General features: G+C 42.1%; 1 pseudogene; it reads right to left on the reverse strand.

The window, feature by feature from the left end:
• LOC115794471 (collagen alpha-6(VI) chain-like) overlaps positions 1 to 23,299 on the reverse strand; it is a 65,644-nt pseudogene that overhangs the window by 35,166 nt on the left and 7,179 nt on the right.

Below are 23,299 nucleotides of genomic sequence, written 5' to 3' on the forward strand. Positions count from 1 at the left end.
TTCAACTGTTGACTTTTCTGAAATCACTGAAACTCACCGGATCTCCTCTCAGTCCCCGCTGTCCTTTCAGCCCGGCTCGCCGCTGGTTCCTGGGATACCCTGAGAATTACATGTCAATCACCTTACCCGAGGTCAGAGGTCAACATCTCAGAGCTTCACTTTTGTGAGCTGAAAGCAAAGCGCTTACTTGCAAAAAATACCACAATTAAAAACACAGAAATGACACAAAGATTCTCTGCAGAGACAAGAGTGAAAATGAAACATGCAAATGATTTCATAACGTAACAAAGATCAGAGCTGATGAACCAGAATCCAGGAAAAGATTCAGAGTTCTTAGTGTTTCGTGTTTACTGGGTTTCCGGGGTCTCCTGGCTCTCCTTTCAGTCCATCCAGTCCCGTCTCGCCCTGCAAACAAAGTCAGAAGCACAGATCATCTCCTGCTCTTCATGGTGTCTCCACCTCACCTCCACCTTTACCTGCTTTCCTGCTCCCACAGTGATGCGATGTAGGAAATTAGAAAATACAGGATGAGCAAATAATACAAAGAATAGAATATAAAGATTTTTCTTATCATTTTCACTTTACTTATTTCTGTGTACAACATGAATGCAAATGTTTGTTTTTTTAATGGAATTGTTTGATGTGCTAAATAATGTAATTTATTTATAGAAGTGCACTCTTTCAATGCTAAGCTTTAACATGTCAAGACATACAAAAATAAATCACCTGATGTTAAAATGATTTAAATAAAATCTCAGATGAACAACAACAGATGACAGTGTGGTAAAAACTGTCCATCCTTACTGCTTCCAAAGGATTTAACAACTTAAGCAGCAGCCAGGTGCTGCTAATCAAATGCACTTGGTTAGGAGGAGGTGCAGCATTGAGCCGTGTTAACACAGCACTGAGGGGGAAAGATCAGCAGTGATCTCAGAGAAACAATCAATGTTGCCCATCAGCGTGGGCAGGGTTAGAAGCCCATTTCCAAACATCATTCTGCAGTGAGAAAGATTACGAGTGAATCACGAGTGAAAAACATTCAGGAGTGGAAATTTATCCCAAGCTTAAAGATTAAACTTCATGACAGCACAATAATAATCAGACTGAACAGGTATGTCTGTTCGGGAGGACTGAAGGAGAAAGCCTCTGAGAGCCCACAGCTAAAGCTGGGCCCAAACTGGGTAAATCAGCAGAACGGCTGAAAAAGAAAAGAATGAGACGAGCACAAACCTCAATGAAGTGAAGCAACGCTGTACAGAATGATGTGAGACTGAAAGTTATCCTGAAAACCATCGCTGCAAGTCACTGCAGCTATTTTACACATGAGGTCATGTTTTTACAGAGCTGGTGAGGACTAGATGATTATTTATGATGTCCTGATCAGTAAAACCTTAAAATACATGACTGTATTTTTAACTAGTATTATTTTCAACCTGTCAATCAACTGGCTTTGGGCAGTTCTTCCTGCTGACTAGCTGATTGACAGAGTGAGTCAGTATGTGGTGTTCAATAAGCAAAACATTACATAAGGCTTCAGTTCATATAATCACTGTACAGACTGTTCATACCTGCTCTCCATCCAGTCCATCCAGTCCTTCCTCTCCGTTCTCGCCCTGCAGCATTGAAGGAGAATCAGCCCTCACATCTCATTTGCTCATTCTTCAGTAAATGCAGCGCCTCATGCAGACCTCAGTCACTCACCCTGTCTCCTGAGACCCCTCGGTAGCCCTGCAGATACAAACAACAGGACTGTCTATGAATACTGTAAACATTTATTTGTGGATTTTTGTCATATTAAATGTCTGATACCTTTAATATTGATTGGTAAATTTAGAAGAAAAAACATTTTAATGGTACTGAAAGCTATATACTGAAGTCATCACACAGTTTGACATGAAATCTCCTTTGTAACTATTTTTGGCTCATTTAGAATTCAGTTCAAAAACGAAATTTTACATGCAAGAGCATTTTCCCTCTCCAGGCTGCTGACTGGGTCAATTATTATAACACATCCCTTTTTTTTTACTTACATTCATTCATATCTAGCAGGTCGGGGAGCTGCTGTGTGTGGTGGTAATATCTGATGTTCTTCTTCAATCTCCACTTTCAAATCAAAATCAACCTTTTTATTCAGAGGCCCACAAATTCTTCAATGTGTTGCCCTGCGTGTGGTTCTCGAATCACTGTTTGATTATGTCAACATGTTGTCTTGGTTTTATTATTGGCTTTGGCTGACCAAAGTGTTGTGCTTTCAATTTCTTTACTTCTTCAGTTTTAAGTTCTAATGTCTTTCTAAAACAAAACAAAAAAATAAGGAAAAAAGAATGTTCTTCTGCCCTCATTAAACTGAGTATAGGTTCCTAATCATTGCTAGAAAAACAGGAGTGTGTTTGTCTGTGGGGCTGATTAATGTTCCTCTGTGTTTGCAGACCCACGTGTTTATCTCCTTAACTCTTGGGTTCACTGACCGTGTGTCTGTCTTGGTGAAAGGCTCAGAGAGACAGGCGAGTCATTTAACCAGAGGGAAACAGAATGAATGAGTAACTGCAGGAATCCAGGACTAAAGAAGAAAGTTTTAAAAATGCCAGAATTTGATACCAGTTTAGCTGGTGTCTGTCCACTTGTATCTTCACTAATTTTGGTAAACGAATTCATTCATCAGATCAAAAAATGTGCTGAAATGTGCTGCAGTGTCATTTTCTCTGTGTCAGTAGATGATGTATTAATGATCAAACTACCAGGCTTTACCTTCTGTCCCCTGGTTCCAGGACAGCCCTGGATCCCCGGGAGTCCGTTTGGTCCGGGAGGACCTCGATCGCCCTGCAACACAACAACAAAGTGAGACAGTTCTCGTCCCAGATCTAGCTTTAAGGGCAGATTTCGACAGCAGAACAGCTGTTGTTGGTCCATCTGTTAGTTATGATAATATATCAATAATATCTCAAATATGCTTAATTCTGTGTTGGCCCTGTGACAGGCTGGCAACCTGTACGGGGTGTACCCTGCTTCTCGCCCCACGACAGCTGGGACAGGCTGCTGAACATTTAAATGGAAATTAATTTAGGTTCAAAGCTTTTTAACCATCCTCTCAGTTATGTCATGAAATTTTGCTATAAAATGACCAGTTCTCATGATGGGATGAGCTGAATGAAGAAGCACTCACCATGACTCCATCGTCTCCTGGGAAACCCGGCTGGCCCTTCTCTCCACGCTCTCCCTATTCATGAAGCACACACAAACTCAGAGGCAGAAACATCATAAATGGTCAAAGGGCTCAAAATGAAGTCAAGGCTTTCTAATGCAAATTCCAAAAACATTGGAATGGTTGTAAGCTGACATTTTACTACTTCATGAAAACTTGATGGCAGCAACACATCTCAAAAAAGTTGGGATGAGGGCAAAAAAAAAAAAGTCTGGAAACTGGGAACATTTTACAGCTAATTGGTCTGAGTGGCAACTGGTCAGTAGCATGTATAGATTGTATTAAAAACGAGAGCATTTCAGAGAGGCAGAAGTTATGATATTCAGATGGCACAGCATTATAAACAGGCATGATTCTGTCACAGAAATCACTGTCTGTGAACACAGCTCTCCGCGCCATCCAGAAGCTCAGATTAAAGCTCTATCACGCAAAGAAGAAGCCACGTGTGAACATGAGCCAGAAATACTGCAATCTTCTTTGGGCCAAAGAAACAGGGCATAGCATCCCCAGGACTGCTGAGCAGCTAGACTTCTTTATCAGACAGAATGGGAAAATTCTCCTCTCCCGAAGTCCAGCAGATGCTCTCCTCAGTTACAGACTGTTAAAGCAGAGGCTGCACAGCACGAAACACGGACCTGTCCCAATTTTTAGAGACGTGCTGCTGCCATCAAATTCAAAATGAGTTCATTTTTCTCATGAAATGGAACATTTTCTTGGTTTAAACACTTGAAATATTTTCTGTAAAGAAGAAGCCATATATTAAATCCATATTATTGTGAAAAAATATGGATTTATTTGCAAATCATCTCATTCTGTTTCTGGCATGGCTTCCACCCTGATATCCGTGTGAAGTTAGTGTTTTACACTCACCTTTCCCCTGGTAGGCCTGGAAGGCCGCGGATGCCTTCATGTCCCCAACATCTGCACATCACATTGCAGCAGTCCCGAGCTGCTGCAGTGCTCTGCAGTTGGAGAACACAGGATGAATGAATGAATGAATGAATGAATGAAGTTTTATTGCCATGTGGGTGAACAAGTTCACACATTGGAAATTGCAGTTACAGAACACCATCCAAATACACAAACACAACACACATAGGGGGATATGTGTCCTTGGGTCATGCAGCGTTTCTTACGGCGCTACCTTTGGCAGGAGGAGAAAACAACACATCATGGGGAAGTTAGGTTAAAAAAAAGTCATCTGGTACAGAGCTCAAAAAGAGCACTATACCAGGGTCCAAAAAAACCACCTTAGCAAAGCATTTGCACATGTAAAGCAAGGACAGCAGCGGTAGGTGAGGTCAGGGCGGGAGGGGATGCAGAAGGAGACGAGAGGTCGGGGCATTGTGGAGCCAGATGCCAGGTTCCAGCCAAAACAGTTTGCTGATAGTGGTGGAATTTCATCAGCGGCCGTGATACACCAGACCCAGCTTCACAAATCACAACGCGGAGTGGGGGGAGAGCAGCCTCACACAGTGCCCTGGAGAGAGATATGGTTGCCAACCCAAGGCCGGCAGGGGAGCCGAATTCCTGATAACAGAAGTTGTTTTGGAACAGGCTGCTTGTTTTTCCAACAGCCTTCAGTCTTACTGGGAAACCATTCAAAATTCCAATATTCCAAATTAGTTGATTGCCGTCCTCACTGTGCAGAACCGAACCACATCTCCCGATCTAACCCCTCTCGCCTGCGAGCTCGCTAATCTTGCGGCTCAGGTCCACCAGGCTTTGAGTCTCAGTTTGTACGGCTCTGCTCAGCCCCTCCACCTGGATCGGCAGCCTCCTGCAGATGTCGAACCGCCGTCCAGATTTTCTTAATTTGCCAGTAAAGCAGGTATCCACCGAGCCCAAACAGAGAAGATACTGCTACCAAAAAGCCGAATATGTAGGCGTCTTCCACGTCTTCCACTCCAAGGGCCGAGAAGCACACAGGTCTCCACGAGCTCCAAGAGTCGATGACGTATCCAACCGGGTCTGTTCCACTGGGACACCCAGGCTCCCCTGTCCCGGATCTCATAGTGGAAAAAATTCGATCAATGATGGAGAATGCCCAGTTTGGCCAGATCCATGTTTCAATCTTGTTCTTATTCGGACAGTGTGTAAAGACGCTCTCACAGCAAGCAGCAAGCGGAAGAGATGGGGAGGGCAGGGAGAGAGATGATAGTGCGACCGTCTCCGACAAGAGCAGGAAGAGATGGAACCATAAACATACAAAAATGCAAACTTCTTTGTAAAGAGCTTTGATTTAAGAAGCACATGTGTTACTGAACCTTTTGTCTTCAGAGAGAAGTTCAAATATCAAAATATTACTACCTGTAAACCCTTTTTTAAAAAGGAATGATTGTGTGAGCATAAGTGTGTGCCCATAGAAAACATGAAATTGGTCTCATCACAAATCATGTCTTCAATCATCCAGGAGGTGGTTGAAAGGAGAGAGGTGGTGTTCAAATCCACCACCAGAGGAAAACTTTCAAAATCCTACATTGACAGGTTGCAGGTAAACAGTAATGTACATTATGTGGAAGAGTCATTTTCATCAGCAATTTAAACTGCCAAAAGGAATGCTGTCCTTCTCAATGAGAAAATAATGGAATATGTAAAACCAGTAAACTCAGGGCCAGGCTAGAATATCTTTGCTCATGGACTGATGCAGTGGTGTTCCTGCTCTACTACAGTCTACTCGTCTTCATGGTCTCCACCTGTATCCTGTTCGCTCAGCTTTGCTGCTTTGTTTGACCTATTTGGACTTAGCATTTGTTTATGTTCAACCTCGCTTCATATCTGGCGTTTGGGTCCTCTTATCACACCTCATGACACCTTTACTGGTTATTCTGAAAAATATCTGTGAAAAATATATGTGAATAACATGCATTTGGCTCCCTGTTAACCAGACTGCATCAAAATTAAAACCTGCTGACAGAAAAGGTACAAACAGACTTTGCTCAGGAGTAACGTGACCCACTTACAATCTGTTGGAGGGGGGTGCTGCCGATGTTCGGCATGTTGATTCTGAGAGGTTGCATGTATCCAAACCCGCGACCAAACTCCACCATCTGCAGCTGAGCGGGGTCAGCACCCTTCAGAGCACGGCTAACAGAGCGCTGACTCCTGCAGACAATCAGAGCAACAGACCAGAAAAGAATGGCTTCATATGAAGTTTGCCTACAGTGATGAGGGAAGTCTAGAAATATTTAGTAACTTCTACAGCAGATAAATGATAAGGATTATTGCATATTTAAGGGGCAAGACCAGTGGTGATCCAAGTTCTTTAATGGACTGCTTTATTGCATTGGTTTGTTTATTTAGGATCTACTCTTTTTCTTTGCAATCATTGTTGCTGCAAGTGCTTATTCAGCTCTGCTTTCATTCCATCCATCCATCCATCCATCTTCTTCTGCTTACCCAGGGCAGGGTTGCAGGGGCAGCAGAGAAGCCCAGACTTCCCTCTCCCCAGCCACCTCCATCAGCTCATCTGTAGCGACCCAAAGGTGTTCCCATGCCAGCAGAGAGATATAATCTCTCCAGCGTGTCCTGGGTCTACCCCAGGGCCTCCTACCAGTAGGACATGCCTGGAACACCCCACCCAAGAGCAAGCAGGAGGCATCCTAGTAGATGCCCAAGCCACCTCAGCTGGCTCCTTTTGATGTTGAGGAGCAGTGGTTCTACTTTGAGCCCCTCGTGAATAGCCACACTCCTGACCCTATCTCTAAAGGACTCACCAAACTCCTCCCACACCAGAGATTTGCTTCAGCCACCACCCGAACCGCATTCCGCTTGGCCTGCCAGTACCCCTCAGCTGCCTCCAGAGGCCCACAGACTAACCAAGCCTGATAAGACTCCTTCTTCAGCTTGAGGGCTACCTTCACCTCTGGTGTCCACCCTCTGGTTGGGAGTTACCACCACGACAGGCAGCAGCCACCTTGCAGCCAAACCTCTGAGCAGCAGGCTCAACAATGGATGTGTGGAACATGGTCCATTCAGACTCATTGTCCTCAGTCTTCCTCAGAATGCTGTCAAAGTTCTGCTGGAGGTGGGAGTTAAAGATCTCACGGACTAAGGCCTCTGCCATGCATTCTCGGCATACCCTCACAACACATTTAGGTGCACCAGGTCTGTCTAGCATCTTTCCCCGCCACCTGATCCAACTCACGAACAGGTGGTGATCAGTGGACAGCTCAGTTCTCTTTTCACCAGAGTGTCCAGAACACATGGCCGCAGATCTGGTGATACAATTGCAAAATCGATCATCAACCTATGACCCGGGGTGTCCTGGTGCCATGTGCACTTATGGACATCCTTATGTTTGAACATGGTGTTCATTATGGACAAACTGTGCTTTGCACAGATGTCCAATAACAAGACACCCTTTGGGATCAATTGGGCAGGCCGTTCCTCCCAATCACGCCCCTCCTGCCCCCCTGCATATATCTACCCAGGCCAACTATATCTAGCAGGTAGTCTCTCAACCTCACCCACTAGCTCAGGCTCCTGCCCCACCAGAGAGGTCACATATCATTTCCCAATAGCCAGTCTCGGTCTGCCAGGGCCTCCACCCTTGTCCACTGCCCAACCCACACTGCATACTATCATACTCCAAATTGTGTTGTGTGTTGTGTTGTGCTCACACAGTCATTCCCATCTTTGATAAAGTTTTCACTATGTTTGGGATTCACAGAGTTTTTAAGCCTGATAATCGTCCCCCATTTAACCAGTGGGCAATTCTCCCAATTTGCTAACTATTTAGGTTTTCATCACCACAGGATAACACCACTATGGCCACAAGCTAATGCTACAGCTGAAAGATTGATGTGCACCCTAGGCAAAGCCTTACAGGTGGCAGACACTCAAGGAATTCCCTAGAAACAGCAGTTGAACAGTTTCCTACAAGAGTATCATTCCACACCCCACAGCACAAACAGAAAGATAATCTGGCTGAACTCCTAGTTTGATGTGCAATGAATACAAAGATTCCATCATTCAATACTCCACAAAAGGGATATTCAGATTCTGCTGTGAGAGCAAGAGATGCCAAGGTCAAAGCCAAAATTAAAACCACAAGCGGTGATGATCGGGCCCTTGCACCCCGTGGTGCACTTGCAGGTTTTTTGATCGTGATGGTGCGCAGAATGTCTGTAACCAATTTCATACATTTCTGTGAAACTAAAATCTTTTACTCTCCATATATACTCCCAATGCAGTATTTAGGGTGTGGTCACACTGCTGCGACGTGCAAAAATAGGGCATGGGATGACTTTTTTGATCAATCAGACCCATCCAACAAATTTTCATGTTTTTAAGAGAAACTAATTTGCGGACACTATACAAATTTTCATTGGCTTCTGTAGGGGGTGCTCTTGCATCTATAGCCTTGAATCCGTAGTTATAGGTGTAGCCTGGTCTGTACATGAGTTATTACATTTTTAGCTTGATCGGGCAAAGCAAGTTCAAATGAGTGCACAAACAATTTTGTGGCGAGAGAGAAAAACGAAGGTCAAATTCAACAGCGTGACAAGGCCGTTAAAGATTTTATAAAACCTTAGATACTTTTGATGGCTACCGCTTGTACATGATCTGGAGCCATTTTTGATCTCACTGAGTCAAATGCCCTAGGAGGAGTTGATTGAAATAGCAGGCCTGAAAATGGCAAAATTGACACCTTCAATTGAAAATGAAGGTGTTCGGGTATGGGTCAAAGAGACTCTTTTGTACGTCTTAGGATGTTACATGAGCCTGCACAATTTCAGGTATGTAGATAAAATGTAGGTCCGGGGGCTTCGCAAAAAACATGGTATTTCATGATATTTCCAGGTCCCACTACGTGGGCTCTAACGATTAGGGACTTTATGCATATCAATGTGTTCAAGTTTGATGCAGATTGGGCAATGTGGCTTTGAGTTACTGCCATTTTTGTCTTCATGGGGAAACACTGAACTATGCCATCCTGCCAGGGTCACGCCCTTTGGCGAAAACTCACAGGTCTTGAAAACAATGTAAAGCCAACTCAAGGCTTCCAGGGGAAATTTGAGATGGTTCTGCTCAACCACCTTGGAGCTGTACCTCAAAGTGTCGAACATGAAATTTCCTGTACCCACTAGGTGGCGCTGCAACTGTCAGGAAATATTATAATATGTATGGGTTCACAGGCGGACCGTCATCCTACTGCAGAAGTTGGATCCAGGTTGACTAATGCAGGTTTGAATGAGAGGCAATCTAAATTTCCTGGTGAATGATCGAAATTCACTGTGGTGTCACGGCCACGCCCTCTGGTGAAAACTCACCATTTTTGAAATTTAGATTCCCACTGGTGTGTAGATAAGCCAAAACAAATATGAAGTTGATAACATCCAAAACCTCTGAGTTATTAGAGAAAGCATAAGGGCAGGAAATCGCTAAAATCAGCCATTTAATTCAAAATGCGGACTTCCTGTTGGGTTTAGGCCATTGGACCCAGGGTCTTTTTTGTTCGTCTGGACATGTTACACATGTGTACCAAATTTCATACATGTACGTGAAACACATCAGTGGGAATTGAACTAAAGAGCCATTTTGAAAGGGCCATGCCTGAAATCATTAAAATACTTAACCCTTTAACACTGAATGTGTCCCCTGTGACACGACATACTTAAAAAGTGCCGCAGTTCGCGGACTTCCGGCAACAAATACCGTAATACCCCAATATGGCTGTGACGTGCAATCTCTGGGCATTTTTTCGATAGGACAAACGGTTGCGGAGTTACGGTAACACGCCAGCTGATCAACATTCCTTTGATCAGCCGACCCCCAAGCTGATATGCCACGTCTCAATCAGCTGTTCGCCGCCATTGAGGGCAAGTAACGGGCGCTTCAGTAGCGATCGCCTGGCCGTTAAAGGGCTACATTTTCAACCAGACCTGACAAATTTCATGAGTTTTTGAGCATGTCTAGGCCCTTAAAAAAGCAATTAATTTGCCTAAATGTCCAAAGCAATTACAATAGGGCCTTAGGTTGTGCTCGGGCCCTATTGAAGTCTCTTGCCGACAGGAGCCTTCGTGTCATGCTACACAATCTGGGTCTTGGTGATACATCAGTGTTACATCGACAACATAAGCGCAAAAAGCTTACGACGCCATAAAATGTCAGACCATATACACTGACAAGAGTCAAGGGTTCCATGATCACAGCTTCCAGAGATGGACAATCCATCACAAGGAATTCTTCGTTTTTCAAAAGCATTGCTCCACAGGTGGGCGTTCCATCAGGTCAGGATGATATTTGCAGTCAGCTTGACAACACTGCAATGAGGAACACTCCATAAAGGTATCCCAGTAGGAGCAACAGATGCCCACCTGCATATTTAAAGGACTTTACTTAATATGTGTGTATTGATATTATGTGGATGATGTTCTAACCACACACTTTCAGTGCAGGGAAAGATACATGACATTGAATCCCTGAATCTTCCTTTTGATTCTCGTGTTTGTGTAGTGTTCTTAGTTTTTCTGTTCTTGGAGCATGTCGATATCTGTGGCATTACATTTGTACCCTGACTACTAAGTCTGTTTGTAGAGGTTGTCAAATTTATTCTTATGTTAAATAATCTAAATTTTAGCAGGACTGGAGTTGCTCATAAAGTAAATGTTTTTTTGTTGTTGTTGTTTAAAGCAAGCAGAGCTGTAACATGCATTACCTGAGAAATGCATGTTACAGAAATTAACTGAAAAAAGAGGGTAATGTCATATTCCAAATTGTGTTGTGTGTTGTTTGAAAAACTACGCTACCTAGTGGACAAACGAGTAGTAGCAGGCTCGATGAACAAGTAATAAAACAGACACCTGTATGTGCGTGCTGCTGTCAATAATAAAGTCTATGTTATGTTATTGCCATGATCGTCTACTTATAATCACCATAAACACTACACGCGCGACCCCTACGTCGCCTCCTGCTGGTGGTGGGCCTACAGGAGGGCAGGCCCATGTCATCTCTTCAGGCTGTGCCCTGCCACCAGACACTCTCCCTCGAGCTTCCACCCCAGGCCTGGCTCCAGGGGGGGGCCCCGGTAACCCTATCCCAAGCAGGGTAAACAGTTCCCTTGTTGGCATTTCCATAAGTGTCTTCTGGGATCCATCCATCCATTTTCTCCATTTTCCCAGGATGCCTCCTAGTCAGATGCCTGAGCCACCTCAGGTGGCTCCTTTAAATCTGGTTTAATGTGCTTTAATTCATGGGCTAAAAAGAAGTCCCATGAGAAAGCATTTTCTGATGTGTTTATATGCTTTAGGACACAAATGGGACACAAACCCATATTTCTAACACTGTATAATAATATAGTTATTTGTGTTCTGCCATCACATTCAAAGTACATGATGTTGGCAGCAACGCTGAGCACTGAAAGTAAAGACAACAGAACGGGCCAGCCAGAAGCAAGGCTTGGAGCAATAAACATTTTACTGAAGTGGAAGGTGAACTTGGAAATAACTAGAAGTTCTTACCAGACTTTCGCAGCACTTCTGATTCATGCTCTAGATTCATGACGTTTTCATTGAGTCCATCAGAGAAGATCATCAAGACCTAAAGAAGAAAGTTAATCATGTTAGAAAGTTTACTGTAGATGACATCCCATGAAATAGTAATCCTCAGGGGTTAAAAAAAAAATAAAAAAACAAGTAACAGCAGAAGTGCAAAATCCTGCAGTTCCTCTAATATGCACTAGAGGCTTCAAAAACGAGCCAGCTCTTAGACTCCCATGTTAAAAGAACCAACTGTACAGAGGTAATAATCCTGTTTTAAAATAAAAATTAAAAAAAATCTTATTTCATAACCTGTATCAATTTGATACAGGTAAGAAAAGAATGCGGTCTCTATGGCTGACAGGTGGATCTAACAGGTACCTGCAGCTGCTACCTGTCTGCTAGGACCCACCTGAGCTGTGCCTTTTGGACTATGTAATAAGTTATATGACAAATGACGCAGTTTGCTCTGGAATTAATTGTACTAACAGGTCATCTGAGAGGTCTGTGCTTGGGTCTGGTGACTGAAGCTCTTATTTTTTATTTGTCTTATAATCAGCAAATGAGCATTAATATGCAGATGTCAGACCAGGTATAAGTGGACCTATTCCTTTTATGAATGTAGCTTACCAGCCAGGCTAGCTAGCTGATTACTTAGCACTCTACCATTTATCTAAATATGGTCACTTCTGGCTAAAAAAAAAAAAAAAAAAAAAAAAATGGCTATCATCATATTAGCTATATCCATCTTTTTACATTCAGTCAAAACTTCTCCTGTAGCACCATCACCAACTAAATATGCCACTCTGTATAAAATCTGGTCTCCTGGCTGCACAACAGCCTCAGCTGCAGTTTATGTTCACTGCCAAGTAGTAATTTTTAGCAGGATGACAAATCACAACGTTGCATGTTAGCAACATAGAATGTAGCCACAGAATAACAATGCATTTATAACTCATTTTCATGGTGAAAATGAGAAACCTGTGTCACCTTGACAGTGGCTGTGGACTTGGCTCTGAACCTGTCCTTGAAGAAGTTCAGCAGGGCAGAGTTAAAGTAGGTGGGCTGTCTCAAGCTCCAGGTCAAGACTTTCTTCACCACGTCTTCACTGAAATCTTCAAAGTTTGTGTCGTATATAACGCTTCCATATTGATCTACCAAATAGAAAGCGATTTTGGTCTGGACTGGTTTGCTGCCAACACAGCACAAGTCATCTACTGTCTTAAAATGATGGACAATCTGTTCCAGGTTGTGGATGCGGCTACTGATCTGCAGCAGCTCGCCGGGTGCAGTTCTGTCACTAATATCGAATCCTATAGCGATGTCAATGGTGCATTCTAGAGGAGAAAAGAGAAGGAGGAAAATGAGGTTTGTATTTGACCTTTTATAATTATAGGCAAAGTAACATGATGGAAAAGAGGGGGAGTCATATAAAGAAGCAAAGCTGCATTTTACAAAAAGGGAGAAAGTGATTAGTCCACAAGAGGATTAAACACTCATTATTGACCTACACAGATGCTGTACTGCTAACGAAACACTGTGACACCATGGATATCCAACAGGTACTATTAAAAACTTTTAATGGTTCTTTATCACTTGGAAGTCAGTGCAGTCTGAATGCAGCATTGGTAATGGCCTTTGATAAAAGAATGGGCATCTACAATAACGGTAGTTCTCAAACTAACCAGGTGTAAATGAATCAAACTGAAGATCTGTGAGTTTGACCAGTGCCACAGTGAAGTATAAAAATCTTGACTAGCAAAACAATATTACAGGTGATATTAACACCTGCTGGCTGGTTGTTACACTGGTACAAAGAGAGGGGGAATGCACATAGAAAATTGTTTGGGATGTATGTAGGTCTGTGGTTCCTCACCAGTAGGTACTTCTCCCCAGAAATGTGGTCCAAAATCAGCTACTATTTAAACTACATAATCATTGAAAATGTGATTTGGAAATTAAGTAGAATTTAAGTAACAGTCCCAAATGGCTTTTAAAAACAATGGCTAGTTAAAACTTTCTGGCTGTTTTACAGTATTCCTGAATAGGAAATTAGAAATCAAGTGCATCTCTTTTTCTAACTTACCAAATTTGGGATCATCACGTTCAGGCTTGCAGATTTCATCGATGATCTTTGACTTGATGTTTCCCAAGCTGTTGAAGTTCTGGGCTTCAAACACCTTCTCTGGTGTGCCAGTGATCTGCAGGAGCTGTAGGTAATAGATGTCACCAACAGCAATGGCGAATACTGTAACCCCCATATCCCTGAGCTCCTTGGCATTCTTTTCCACGTCATCATGAGAATTACCATCTGTGAACAACACCAGGTTCTTGGGAATGTCTCTGCGGCTTTCCCCCGAATCCTGAAAGTAACTCTTAATATGACCCAAGGCCTTTCCAAGATAGGTGTTTCCACCTTTATATTCCATTTTAAGGATGTGACGGATTATTTCTTCCTTGTTGTTGTACTTTGTAAGTTTAAACTCATCTTTAGGGTTATCACTGAACTGTGCAAGTCCAATATGTGCAAACTTTTCACTAACTTCAAAGCTTTTCACCACATCTGCTGTGAAGTTTTTCATAATGTCATGATCTCCTTGGTTGATGCTGCTCGAGTAATCGAGCAGGAAGACCAAGTCTGTCTGGTTGCAAACTGCCAAATGAAAGAGAAAGACATTTGTCCTAATTAATAACAAGCAACTGTGCTGTGAAATTAACACTGTATGGCATATCTTAGCAATTTCATATCAGCCAACCAAAAACTTGATGCCAGCCTTCTGGGTAAATGTGCTATTTTAATCATTTTAACCCAACAATAAGATTTTAATTAAAAAAAAAACAAAAAACTTGAGGAGCATTTGAAAAATGTATGTAAGGAATGTTAAACATGGTAAGATATGAGGTAATAAACTATTAATTTAAATTAATCTTAGAACTTAAATAGATTAAAACAAACACACAACAACAACAATAAATTGTTGGGATGGGGCACCAAGGGGCTGGAAAAGTAAGTGGCAGAAACAAGAAGCAACAGGAGCAACAATTTGCAGCCAATTATCTGACTCCAGGTCAGTAACATGATTGGGTATAAAATAAGCATCTTAGAGAGGCAGAGCTTCTCAGAAGTAAAGCGGTTCATAAATATGCAAAAAAATATGTCTATAAATTGTTGAAAATTTTCAGAATAATGTGGCTCAATGTAAAATTGTTAAAACTGAATATCTCATCATCTACAGTGCATAATGCCACCAAAAGAGTAGTAATAATAATCTCTGAGACGAGGCTGAAAATCAATATTGGATTCCCAAAATCTTCAGGCCATTAAAAACAGGCCTAATTCTGTCATTAAAATCCCTGCATGGTCTCAGGAAGACTTCCAGAAATCACTGTCTCTGAGCACAGTTCCTCTCCCTCTCCCAAAAGTCCAGCAGCTACTCTGCTCAGTTCCCAGATGTTTACAGAGGGGTTGCTTCACAGTCGGAAACACGGCCCTGAAACCATTTTTTAAAATTGTGTTGTTGCCACCAAATTCAAAAGTAACTTTCTTAAAGTTTCCTCAGTTGAAACATTTGACATATTTTCTATCTTCTACTGTGAATCAAATGTGGGTTTATGAGATTTGAAAATCACTGAATTTACATTTTACACAGCATTCCAACTTTTTTTTGGAACTGCAATTACAAACTAAGTTACCCTGAAACTTGCTGGGCTCCACACAGAGATGATACCTGTCATGTTTTTGTTTTTTTTTAAATATGCCTTTTAGGGATTCATATAATGAACCCTTATTGGTCAGTAGGTTAATTAAGCCTCAGAGGATGATAAATAATGACCGCATACATGCTCAGTTTTGGTGGAGTTTTGGCAAGTTTTTCAAAATTAAATTTCTTTTCATGAAAAAAAGCCATTTACATAATTGCACCAAATTATAGAAACTACTATCATGCTCACTCCAGCCTCCAAATAAAGGCTCAAAAAGACAAATCTAGCTCAAAATAATTGCACTATATGTAAGATCACATTTTATACATCTTAATTACTCCAAATTCCTGGCAGTGTTACTTTGTGCCTGACTGTGTTCAACAACTGTGACTGAGCAGATAATGTTGAATTTGGAGCTAATAAATGCCACAGTTACTTTAAGTGAAATTAAACATAACACAAAAACAGAAAACATTATGATGTGTATATAAGTATGTGAGGATCCACTTGGGTGAGAGCACCATAAATATTTTTTATTGGAGGATGAACATGACGCTTTACAATGCATTGACTATGCATATAGTACCAGTCAAAAGTTTGGACACATTCACCCATATGGGTGAGTGTGTCCAAAGTGACTCATTACATCTTGGCAAAAATGCAATTTCAGAAGATGTGAGACACATTCTGGTGCTACTGCATGAAAATTTTACCTCTAGAGAGGAATTTAACACCAGTTAACTGCACAATAATTTACTCTGGATCCCTCTTACCTGGCTTAGTGGTATTGCAGATGACGGAAGAAACATTCTTGTACAGAGTTTCTAAAGCCTTAAAATTATCCACAAAGAAAACTTTGGATGTGTCACCACCAGCCATGGTCTCCAGCTCTTTCCTTTCTGCGTCCATCACTCCGATGCTGATGACTGTGATCCCATTTTGCCGCAGTGCATCAGATTCGTCTTCCAGTCTGTCAGGGTCGGTCGCTTCTCCATCTGTGATCACCATGAGAATCTGATGCACCTTGAGTTCTCTCCGACCCCCATGTGTAGCATTAAAGTAGTCCAGCGAGTATTTCAAGGCAGCACCTGTGTAGGTGTCTCCTTTTGGTGCTTCCAACTTTTTTACTGCTTCAAGAACTTTTCCTTTGGAGTTCATTTCTTTTAGAGTAAAGCTGGATTTGGCTGTGTTAGAGTAGAGAATGACCCCGAAACGGGTCAGATCCGCACCAACTGTGCTCTGGTCCACTACTGAGGCCATAAATGTTTGCATGCTTTTGAACTCGTCATCATCTATGCTTGTAGAACCGTCCACCAGAAAAATTATATCAGCTTTTTTTGTCTTTTTACAATCTGGATAAAGAAAAAAGAGCCAAGGTTAGCAAAGACAGAGAGGAAAGAGCTATTATTTGTCATGATAAAATAGAAAAAAATAAACAAACAAATCAAATTACCACAACCACAGAAAATTTTTATCATTTAAGGTTCTTTAATGCCAAAGAATAATTTTTATTTTGTCAATTTTATTATACACTGCTCAAAAAAAAAAAAAAAAAAAAACATCAATGGACGTCGGGCCCTTGCTCCATCCTCATGGAGTCGGTTTCTAACCATTTGTGCAGACACATGCACATTTGTGGCCTGCTGGAGGTCATTGTGCAGGGCTCTGGCAGTGCTCCTCCTGTTCCTTCTTGCACAAAGGCAGAGGTAGCGGTCCTGCTGCTGGGTTGTTGCCCTCCTACGGCCTCCTCCACGTCTCCTGGTGTACTGACCTGTCTCCTGGTAGCGCCTCCAGCCTCTGGACACTACGCTGACAGACACAGCAAACCTTCTTGCCACAGCTCGCATTGATGTGCCATCCTGGATGAGCTGCACTACCTGAGCCACTTGTGTGGGCTGTAGAGTCCGTCTCATGCTACCACGAGTGTGAAAGCACCACCAACATTCAAAAGTGACCAAAACATCAGCCAGAAAGCATAGGTACTGAGAAGTGGTCTGTGGTCCCCACCTGCAGAACCACTCCTTTATTGAGTGTGTCTTGCTAATCGCCAATAATTTCCACCTGTTGTCTATTCCATTTGCACAACATCGTGTGAAATTGATTGTCAATCAGTGTTGCTTCCTAAGTGGACAGTTTGATTTCACAGAAGTTTGATTTACTTGGAGTTATATTGTGTTGTTCAAGTGTTCCCTTTATTTTTTTTGAGCAGTGTATTTTATCAGTCTTTAGGCATGGGCATGAATGGGTTTAATCTGTTAAAACATGAATTTTGAGATCATTTACTGAATGACTTAAAACCTCTACAAACTCCTCATTTCATTAATGAAAGTACTTTTTAAACAGTTGAACTCTTACCTCTCTGTGGATCACAGAACTTCAAGGCCAGCTGGCTATCTAGTTCCTTCAGTGCATCAAAGGCATTCTCAATAAAGACCCTTTCTGATGAACCGCTGATCTCCAGCAGCTGCTTCCTGTTTGCCTGATACACTCCAATGGCATAGATCACCACTCCTTTGGCCCTCAGAGCATTAGCTGGGCCTATGACGTCATCTTGGGATGCACCGTCTGTTATAACTACCAAAAACTGCTTCATCTCAGGCCGTCCTCCTCTGGCAGCATCAAAATACTGGGAAACCTCAGTGATGGCCCTGCCGGTGCGAGTGCCTTCCTTTATCTGCTCCATTTTATCGACGGCATTCAGTATTCTGCTCTGGCTGTAGTGTTGCATGAGGTTAAACTCCAGGCGTGTACTGGTGCTGTACTGCATAACACCAATGTGCACCTTATTCTGCCCAACATTGGACTTGCTAATAACAGATGTCGTGAAATCTTTCATCTTCTGAAAGTCTTCGTCAGAGATGCTCTCAGAGCTGTCAGTTAAGAAAATTATGTCGCTTGGTATGTCTTTGCAAGCTGTGGATGAAGAACAAATAAATATAAGTGTAGTTTTTCTCTTGTACAGTTAATTGCAGGCCCTACCTAAGTGTATGGTTGCCAGTTGTTAGCATGTGAAAGCTTACTTCTCGACTAATCTGTTGTTTAGCAAAATGTATTTTAGTTTACCTGCTCCTTCCTAAATCCTCTTTGGTTTCTTTTATTTCTATGGCTCAGTTTGGCTTATTTATCATTAATCTAGCCAGAATAACAATTTGTATAGTTAGTCCCTTTTGATTAGAAAGTTAAATTCAATGCTATTGTATTTACAGTACCAGTCAAAAGTTTGGACACACTTAACCATTTATTTGAAAGTGTCAGTGTGTCAAAACGTGTGACAGTAAATGTATATTGTGCCCAATCACAACAGTCACCTTTACCTTATGCTGTAAAGACTATATAATACTGCAGAGTAAACCCCAACAACCACACAATCCCCTGTTAGCAAGAACCATGACAGTGGGAAGAAAAAAACTCCCTTTTAACAAGAAGTGACTTTCAGCAGAACCAGGCTCAGGGAGGGGCAGTGATCTGCTGAGAGCAGTTGGGGGTGAGAGGAGGGAGACAGGACAAAAGACACACAATAGAAGAGAGCCAGAGATTAATAATAACTAATGATTAAATGCAGAATTGGGGTATAAACAGAGTAAAAAGAGGTGAGTGAAGAAGAAACACTTATCATGGGAATCCCCAGTAGCCTAGGCCTATTGCAGCATAACTAATGGAGGGTTCAGGGTCACCTGATCCAGCCCTAACTATAAGCTTGATCAAAAAGGAAAGTTTTAAGCCTAATCTTAAAAATAGAGAGGGTGTCTGTCTCCTGAAACAAACTGGGAGCTGGTTCCACAGAAGAGGGGCCTGAAAGTTGAAGGCTCTGCCTCCCATTCTACTCTTAGGTATCCGAGGAACCACAAGTAAGCCAGCAGTCTGAGAGCGAAGTGCTCTATTTGGGTGATATGGTTATTCAAGACCTTGTAGGTGAGGTGAAGGAATTTAAATTCTATTCTAGATTTAACAGGGAGCCAATGAAGAGAAGCCAATATGGGAGAAATCTGCTCTCTCTTTCTAGTCCCTGTCAGTACTCTAGCTGCAGCATTTTGAATCAGCTGAAGGCTGAAAAATAAAACATCAAGAATAAGTTTGAAGACTTTACAAAAGCTAAAATGCAATGGTGATCTACAACTCCCAAATTTTTATCACTACTTCTTAGCCTATAGATTACAGTATATTTCAAGCTGGATCAAATTAAGCTCGTTAGACAGCCTGTGGATGGCTCTAGAACAAACACTCTGTGGAGAAGTAAACATTTCTGACTCACCTTTCATTAGCTACAATTTTAAACATCATAACTGCTTTAAAAGCCTTAATATAAACAATTCCCTGACAGCCTGGCGGGAATTTTTAAAGATAACCGAGTCTTCACGTGTCCCATGTAAACTGACACCATTTGGAACAATCCAGATATGTGTCAGAAAAAGAAAGAACTGAATTTTGCAGCATGGCAAGACAAAGGAATAAAGAATCTAGATCATGTTATTCAAGATGGGACCTTTATCTCTTTTGAAGAAATTCTTTCAAATTATGGAATTAGCAATAGCAAATTTCTTGAATATCAGCAGTTGAGAGCCATCATACAGACAAGATTTAAATTAAATGATTTTTTTTTTTAATCACATCGGCTCACATACGGCTCACAACACGTCATAATACACATAGGGCCTTGGGGGTGGGTGTGTAACACAGTGGAGGGTAGGTGGAGCTGCTGAGGAGGCCCCACTTTTCTGTTCACTGCTGTCTGGTCCTCAATTTGAGGACACTGAGGCCTTGGGGGGCTGATGTGGATTGGCGCTGTCACTCAGTGCTCATGCTACATCTGTCCCTCCAATTTTAAGAGCACTGTAGCTTTCACACAGTCATACATATTCTTCCCACTACATATACTCACATCACCCCAATCACAATGAGTGGGAGGAGGGGGTGGGGGTTTATGAACCCTGCCTGGGGTTCAGACTGGCTAGTGGTTCGGGGCTGGGTTGGCTGCTTACCTGGCATGCCGCTGGCTCTGTGCTGGTACCAGCTCGCCCACACTTAGTGTCCACGTAAGGTCAGTTTGTGTGTGCAAGAGTGTGTGACTGACATATGTGTGTGTATGAGTATGTGACCAGTTTTGAGGGGGAACAGCTGCAGCTTCTTGCCCTCATTGGTGAATATGTTCCATGAGAGAGGTACAGACACATTGCTACAAACTACAGCCTGACTGTGTATGTATATGTATGTATGTGTGAATGTGTATGTATGTGTGTCTACCCCTCTTATATACTTGTTTTTTTTTTTTTTGGTTCTGTCCCTTTTTTATTTTGTTTTTTATTTTATTTATTTTTTCCATTCTCTCGCTATCTCTCTCTTCTTGCCTTTTCCTACCTGCCTGTGAGACCTGGCATGAATAAATGAAATAAAAATAAAAAATATTAACAAGAATTGCCTTTAGAAAACAAATAGAGCTCTTCTTGTAAAAGCAAATATGTTTGGTACAACAGTGCATTGAGATCATCATTCTGATTGCAAAAACTGCCAGACATGACATGCTTAAAAAAATTCCTGCAGTCAACTAATAGATGTGTGTGACTGTACTGTTACACGATTAACGGAATACTTTAGTGTATGATGTATTAAGTTCGGTTCTGTACTGTCACTTTAAGAAAGCTAGTGAGCTCAACCAGTCATGTGACCTAACCCAGGACGTTTGAGCATGGCTAGGGAAAAACATGGAGTTGTGACACCACATGTGAGAGTATCTCGTAACATCTACCATTCATCTTAGGCGTTGTGATTGCATCTTGGGTATGTACGTTTCACACTAAGGTAACTTTATTTTGAGATGTGTATTTTTTAGAATGAGTGTTTATTTTTTGACTGTAATGGAAAGTCTGGTCAGAATGGCTTAGCTCTGGGGCACATTGTTCAGTGTCTCAACAAGTTACAATAAATATTTGAGCTCATTAGTTGATAAAGTTAACATATCTTCTAGACCAAAGATGTTATAGATACAGTGATGTTAAGATATGCAGTTCATGTAATTGTGTATATTTCTGTTGTGCTTACATACGTTAAAAAAATTAGTATATAACCGATTTGTGTTTTCATGTGTTTTAGTTTCACACTTTTCTGAGTCTTCAATAAACCTGTGGACAAGCTGACAACGTCTTCAGAGTCTTGAAGTCGAAAAGAGTTTAGCTGTCTGTCCAGAGATATATACAGCACATGTATTGAGGACAGAACAGTGACACTGGGGAGCCCATGGCACTTCCATGTTTCTGTCTGTAGAATCCATCATTGTATTTAAAATATGTTGTGGTAAGGCAGAGGTCTAAAAGTGCACAAATCTGATCTGGGGTGAAGCTGGTTCTGTTCTGTAAGGAGTCGTCTTCCTGTAGTCTTCCTGTAGTCGTCTTCTGACGGTCTCCACTGCCTTAGTTGTGGGTATGCAAGTGAAAAGTGAAACCACATCAAAGGAAACCATGGTTTCATCTGGATTCAGTACAAGACTATGGATGTTGTTTGTAAAATCTGTGGAGTTTTCAATGTGGTGGGGTGTGTTGCCAACAAGCGGAGATAAGATTGTGGCGAGGTGTTTGGAAATGTTGTAGGTGACGGGACTCTTCTTTGTGGATTTTCGAGAGTCCATAAGTGCATGGAGTAGTTTCACCAGGGTACAGGTGGTAGTAAGTGGGGTAGTCAATGGCTTTTTCCTTTTCAAGTTGTTGCAGGCAGCAGATGACTCTTTTCTTGTAGCTGCTTGTGGGATCACATCTCAAGACCTCATAAGTATTGTTTTCACTGAGAAGTGTAATAATTTTGGATTGGAGGGGTAATCAGCTGAATTCAAAACAACGGTGCACCTACCCTTGTTGGCTGGTAGTATTGTTATGTTTTGATCCTTACCATTCCTGGACTGTGCAGTGCTTACTGAGGAAGATAGAAGCCTCAACACTGAAGTTCACTGGAGGCCCACTCACAGACCAGTATCTCCCACCACCCTCTGGGATACAAACTTGGGGTGATCAGGACAGTATAACACTGGGCAGAAACTGTTCCCTCTGAGGCAGAAGGGAAACAAAAGGGACACACACATATAAAGAAAGCCCTCAAAACATGTGGTTTCCCCAACTGGGCTTTCATCAAATCAGCCAAGATGCACAGGAATGAAGGTCAAACACAAACTACAGAGAATGGGAAGGACAAGAGGAACAACATTGCCATCCCTTATGTGTCGGGCTTGTCAGAGAAACTCAGAAGAATTTTCTCCAAGCATGACATCTCAGGATACTTCAAACAAGTCACACCCTAAGGCAAAAACTGGTTCATCCCAAGGATAAATCACCCAAACACAAGATCAGCAATGTAGTGTATGCTGTTCAGTGCAGTGAAGAGTGCTCGGACCTCTACATTGGAGAAACCAAATAGCCTCTTCACAAACAAATGGCACAACATAGAAGAGCCACCTCGACAGGACAAGACTCAGCAGTACATCTGCATCTGCAGGTCAAAGGTCACTCTTTGAGGATGCCAATGTTCACATTTTGGACTGGGAAGACAGATGGTTTGAAAGAGAAGTAAAAGAAGCCATCTATGTCCACTGTTAACAACCATCATTGAACAGGGGAGGTGGATTACATCACCAACTTTCCCCCGCTTACAGTGCTGTCCTGAGTGCTGTCTCAACCCCCATTCACACCTTTGTTCCAGTGACCTCAATAGGCCACATGAAACAATGGAATGAAGTAATATACTGGTTTCAACTGAAACCACTGATTGAAATGACCCACGCCTCCCTTCACACCTTGGCACATGTGTTTACACACATGATCAATAGAGGGTCATAACCACCTCCAGGGGACTACGCCCACAGGGGTTTAAATACCTGGGTCTCTCCACCATTCAGTTGAGAACTGAAGAAGCCTTTCGGATGAGAGGTGAA

This window comes from Archocentrus centrarchus, chromosome 16 (genome assembly GCF_007364275.1).
Source record: "Archocentrus centrarchus isolate MPI-CPG fArcCen1 chromosome 16, fArcCen1, whole genome shotgun sequence".
NCBI classification, from domain to species: Eukaryota; Metazoa; Chordata; class Actinopteri; order Cichliformes; family Cichlidae; genus Archocentrus; species Archocentrus centrarchus.